Raw genomic sequence first — 6358 nt, 5'->3', positions numbered from 1 at the left:
ACCCCTAACCCCTATCAAGGTCAGTGGTCACTCAAAAGTCCTGTCTCTGCCATGAGGTTAATAAACTGGAACTATTAAAGAATATCCAAATGTTAAAGTTACAGCATGCTCTAAATCAGGGAGCAAAGCCTTTCATTACACATCATCACATTTTTCTGGAAACAGGCTCCCCAGCCTCTTTCATGTGGGCTGGCAGCAGGTAGAACATGTTCTGAGGAAGTGGTTTCATTAGCCAGAGCCCTGTTACCTGTGTGCAAACCCTGTGATCCAGTGCTATGATCATTAGGCATATATATACCAAAGAGGAAAAAGATAAATAAAGGACCTGTATGTACAAAAACATTTGTAGTACCACTTTTTATTCTAGAAAAGATGTAAAAACAAATGGCTGCCCATCAATTAGGGAATGAATAAATAAACTGTGGTAAATAAATGTAATAGAATATTATTCCATACAATATGCTGATCACCCTGAGTTTCAGTTTTCTTTATGTAAAATGAGAAGATTGAGCTCGATCTTTAAATTCCTCCTAGCTCCAGTATTCTATGATTGTATGTTACATAATCCTTTGAGGCATCAAATAATTCCTCTCACCCCCAGATTCTGTACATATTTTTATAAGGTTTTGTTTGGGCCAAATTCAGTATGAGTAGAGTTAATTGGGTGGCTCACCATAATACTGGGGTTCAGAAAATAATGGGGGACCTCTAGGTCCAGAGTTTCCCCTTGTCCAAACTGCCTCTTTTTCAGTTATGTCTCCCAGACTAATAAGAAAGGAGATCAGCAGCCTCTTTTCCACAAACAAATCAGGTTTTATTAATGGTAACAAAATTTACAACACAAATGGAATTAATAAAGGCAGGTACAATGAGAAAGGGGATAGAGAAAGGGAAAAATATGTCCCATTTCCCAGATAGTTAGAGTCTAAATCTCCAGTCATAAAAAGGCCCCAGGTACCTCGAATTAGCTCTACTTCCTCAGCTACTCAAAACAGCCTGGATCTGGCAAAAACTAACTCAAACCCTAAACTTGTTTCCAGCTCAGCTGGCTTAATGAGCCAGCCTTGCTTCAACAACACAAACTCACCACCACCTGGAATCTGCAGTTCTAAGGAGACTCAGCTTTGCAGTCTCTCCTGGTTAGGTCCAAAGATCAAAAACACACCAGCTCCCCTCTCTCTCTCAAACTTCCTCCTCTCTCACAGGAAGGGTGGTTTTACAGCCAGGCTGAGTCTCCAATTGGTTTAACATACCCCCTGGGCTGTCCCTATTATAATTTGGCCAGGCCCATGTGGGCATGGGGGAACTCCTAGGTGGGGGTTAAGTACTTAAGTTTGATACTTTGACTCAATAGATGTTCTTTGTGTTGTTGCAGCTAGTGGAAAACCAGTTGCACAGATTGATTGGGAAAGTGGTCTTGGTGAAATGGAATCCACCATAACTTCTTTTCCAAATGGGACTATGACAATCATAAGCCAATATAAGCTTATTCCAACCAAATTTGCTCAAGGAAGACATATTGTGTTGTGAGGCATCCTGCTTTGGAAAAGGAAATTCAATATTCTTTTATGCTGGATATACAATATGCTCCTGAAGTTTCAGTCACAGGGTATGATTGGGATTGGTTTGTTGGAGGAATGAATGTTAATCTCAAGTGTAATGCTGATGCAAATCCACCACCTTCACAGTCTAAATGGAGCAGGTTGGATGAACAGTGGACTGATGGTTTAGAGACTTCAGAGAATACTTTGTATTTTGTCAATCCACTGACTTACAACTACTCTGGTGTTTATATCTGCAAGGTTACAAATTCCTTTGGCTAACAAAGTGCCCAAAAGATCATATACATATTAGATCCTCCTACTACTACCACCCTACCACCTACAGTTCAGTGGCATTTCTCAACAGTTGAATTTGAAGATGTAGATGCACCACCTAAAAATTGCCTTTCCCATTATCAACTTTGGCAACAATTAAGGATGGCACAATTGGTACCATCATTGGTGGTGCAGTGGGTGGGGCTCTCTTCCTGATACTTGTAAGTGTTTTGGTTGGAATATTCTTCTATAGGAGAAGATGGATGTTCTGTGGTGACTACTTTGCTAAGAACTACATTCTACCATCAGATATGCAAAAAGAATCGTAAATTGATGTTCTTCATCAAGATGAGCTTGATTCTTACCCTGACAGTGTAAAAAAAGAAAATAAACATCCAGTTAACAATCTAATATCTAAAGACTATTTAGAAGAACCTGAAAAATCTCAGTGGAACAATGTAGACAATCTGAACAGGTTTGAAAGACCAATGGATTCTTATGAAGATGTAAAAATGGGAATGAAATTTGTTGGTGATGAAAGATATGACAAAGCAAAGATGGGGTTATAAAAACTCCAAATCACAATTAATTCCTTACAGTTTTGAAGAAAAAGTAAGGTGGGTTGGTGTGTTCACACAGCACTGAGGGAAGAAGATAAAGAGTTGTATCTTCCCTGGAATAAACTCTCTGATGGCTCTATTCTCTTGCCCAGTATCCATCTTATATCCATACATTTTCTATTTTGGAGAATAATCAGAAACTCTTGTCTCATTGCTAGAGCCATTTCATGAGGACAACACTTATTCTATGAAGATAAATCAATTAATAAACATTTATTAAGTGCCTACTAGCTGCCAGACGCTGTGCTAAACTGGGGAAATAAGAAAAGGCAAAAGAGAGTCTCTGCCATCAAGGGGCTCACAGTCTAATGGGGAAGACAACTTGTAAACAAATATATACAAGGAAAGTAATATATAGGATAATTAGCAAATAATGTAAAGAGAGAAAAGACTGAAATTAATAGGGGTTAGGGAGGGTTTCCTGCAGAAGGTGGGATTTTGGTTGAAACTTAACAGGAAGACAGTGGGGTTGGTAGTCAGGGTGGAGGAGGGAGCACATTCAAGGCATGGAGCATAGTTAGAGAAAATGCCTGGAGCTGAGAAATAAAGTGTCTTATTCATAGAACAGCCAAGAAGTCAATGTCACTGGATCAAAGAGTATGTGTTGGGTAGGAAGGTATAAGAACACTGAAAAGTTAGGAGAGGTATGGGTTATAATGGCTTTAAATGCCAAACAGAACATTTTTGTATATATTCCTAGAAGCATAGGAAGGCATTGGAATATTCTCTCTCTCTTTCTCTCTCTCTCTCTCTCTCTCTCTCTCTCTCTCTCTCTTTCTCTGACTCTCTCTGTGTGATATAATTGGAGCTGTGTTTTAGGAAAATCACTTTAGTGACTAAGTGGAGAATGGCTTGGAATAGAGAGAAAGACAGACATAGAGACCCACCAGCAGGCTACTGCAACAATCAAGGCATGAGGTGATAAGGGCTTGCATTAGAGTGGTGGAGAGAAGGGAGCATATTCAAGAGATGTTGTAAAGGTGAAATCAGCAGGCTTTGGCAACAACTTGACTTCTAGGTTGTGAGCCTGAGGGACTGGGAGAATAATATTGATCTCTATGGTAATAGGGAAGGTAGGAGAGAGGGGAATGCTTTAGTGGTAAAGATAATGAATGCTGTTTTGGACATATTGAGTTTAAGATGTCTACTGAACATCTAGTTTGAGATCTTTCAAAGGCAGTTAGAGATGTGAGTTTGGTGCTCAGCACAGTTTGGGGCAAGATAGGTTTATCTGAGAATCATAATCATAGAGATGGTAATTAAATCCATGGGAGCTGGTGAGATCAACAAGCAAAGTAGTAAAGAGGAAGAAGAGAAAAGAGACCAGGATAGAACCTTGAAGGACAACTATTGTTAGAGGGCATGATCTGGAAAATGATCCATCAAAGGAAACAGAGAAGGAGATGAGAAGTATAAAAAGTATGAGAAACAACTACTTCATGATGAAGAAAATCTCTGTCCCTTTAGCTTATATAAAGAACACGTGTATACATGTGTTGTGGGGAAACTAGGTATGGTATAGTAGAAAGAGCTCTGGGCCTGGAGTCAGGAATATCTGAGTTCAAATCTAGCCGCAGACACTTACTATCTATGTAATTCTAGACAAGTCATTAGTCCTATTGGCCTCAGTTTTCTCATCCGTAAAATGAACTGGAGAAGTAAATAGAAAACCACTCCAGTATATTTGCCAAGAAAACCCCAAATAGGGTCATGAAGAATTCAAATCTGGCTTCAGACACTTATTAGCTCTGTGACTCTGGGCAAGTCACTTAACTCTATTTGCCTCAGTTTCATCATCTGTAAAATGATCTGGAGAAGAAAATGGCAAACTATGTCAGTATCTTGCCAAGAAAACCCAAAAGGGGGTCATGTAGAGTCAGACATGACTGAAAAATGACTGAACAATGGACTCTTGAAGGAGAAATTCATTACTGTGTCACTGGGTATATTGCTTCCTGTAGTGATTTATACTGTTGAATATCATCCTTACTCCCAACTTTACTACAGTTTAATTAATGAAGTGTGAGTGGTGTAATATCTAGGCAGAATGGGATCTTAGTAATGGCCTAGAACAGAGTGGGGAATGCCATATATCACAGTGACAAGTAGCCTACTTCTAGTTCCCATGTCTTTCTGGAATCCCTACTTTCATCTCTTAGAGTCCCATGTCTTATCTTCCTGTTCTCTATAGAGTCCAGGGTGTTCTAATGAACTGACCACATAGAAGAAGAACATAAGCAGACACATTTTCTTCTGAGACATCCTTGCCTTTGTTAGAGACCCTCAGCTTATAATCTACTTGATAGTGCCTCTGTCTTTTATGTTAATGGTCCTTGATTGACCCAGAAGGTATCCTGATGATTTCTAGGTTTGACTGGAAATTAACTTTGCTTTTATTCAACTGAATCAAAGTAGATTAAAAAAAAAAACTTTCCTTGGAAATTAAGAGAGAAGGTTACATAAGACAAGGTATAAACATTTAACATGGTCAAATTTCAGAATGATATAGATGCTCTTCCCTTTAACTCCAGCAGAATGTATCTAACTTCTAATTAAAGCCAGTCACGAATGTAAGGGGAACAGGACTGGACGCATGCAGGGAGGCCTACTGAATGGGAAAAGAAAGTGAAGAGAAAAAGTGTGTGTGTATATGAAGCAAAGTTGTTATTCTAGTATAATGGAACAGGGAGCCTTCCCATCTCTGCTTCTTTTGGAGAATCATGGTTCTACAAGTCTTTCATTGTAGTTGTCTTCTCCACAGCAGAGGCTTATCATAAAACCCCAAATCATGTTGACAACAAGATTTCCACAATGTTTAACACAATCCATTTTATCAAATGCAAAACTCCAATCCTGGAAGGGAGAAACATCTATTTTTTTAAGCTGTCCCAACATCTATTTATCTTTGTACCCAAGGCCAGACCCTTACCTGCCTCTCAGGGGCACCCCTGGGGGATTGGGGGTCTTGGGGCACCACTCTTGGTTGTGTACATAGGGTGCTTTATTCTCTGCAAGGTGTTACATGCTAAGGTGGGTTGGCCTTGGGCAGATGTCCCCATATGTACAGAACTGAATAAAGTGGATCTCTGGAGAGAAGTCCCAGTGTGCCTGTGATGTAGAAGGGAAGAAGAGGAACAAATAGTTTGGGGCCAGGTGGTATTAGGTGTGGAATTGGGGGCGAGGGAAACGAGGCTGTTCTCAGTGGTAGTCACTTCCACATAGAGGTCGTCTGCAGAGCCTGAAGAGTCTTCTGTACCACATCCTCCCACTGGGCCCAAGCAGGGACTCCTGGGGCAGGCTGACTTACTCCAGCCATTGTCTGTTTCACCAACTCCATATGTTCTGGGTCCATGGGTATGGAGCTTCTGCTGCTCAGTGCTACGGCTCCCTCCTCTTCCTCATCCTCACTCTCCACAGGAGGGTCAGGCAGGTGTACCCCAGGGCCTGGATATGCTCCGGAATGTCAGTGACAGCGTCTTCAATGCCTTTCACTGGTGCCAGCTCTACTTCTTCCAGCTCAGGGTCCTGGTTCAGAGGCTGGTAGGGATAGTCCGTTGGGCCTGACCTCAGGTCTTCAGGCTCTTCCTTGGGTTCTTCACTTCTCCAATCACCTGTGCTGTCTGTGGGGCCCTGATGCTGCCCCAGATCCTCATTCTGGTTTGGGAAGATCCGCTCAGGACCCATCTTATCTTCCCCCAGAACCACTGCGGCCATGCAGGCCTGGGCTGTGAGCCCAGGGCCAAACCCAAACCCCCGACTTCCAGGGACAGAATTGTGGGATCGAATTACACCTTCCTCCAGCTCCGCCCACTTCTGGCTCCCTCTCCCAGTTGCTCTAATGATTGATGTGGCCCAAAGGTTCGATTCACTTTCGGTCCAGATAATACAAGACTACATTACCCAGATATCCCCGGGTCATCT

General features: G+C 41.5%; 1 pseudogene; it reads right to left on the bottom strand.

Moving 5' to 3' along the window:
• Nucleotides 1–5645: 5645 nt before the first annotated feature.
• LOC122751381 lies at nucleotides 5646–6154 on the bottom strand (annotated as a pseudogene).
• Between the last annotated feature and the right edge of the window lie 204 nt (nucleotides 6155–6358).

Source organism: Dromiciops gliroides, chromosome 3, assembly GCF_019393635.1.
Source record: "Dromiciops gliroides isolate mDroGli1 chromosome 3, mDroGli1.pri, whole genome shotgun sequence".
Taxonomy (NCBI): domain Eukaryota; kingdom Metazoa; phylum Chordata; class Mammalia; order Microbiotheria; family Microbiotheriidae; genus Dromiciops; species Dromiciops gliroides.
This window is presented reverse-complemented; position numbering and strand designations above follow the sequence as displayed.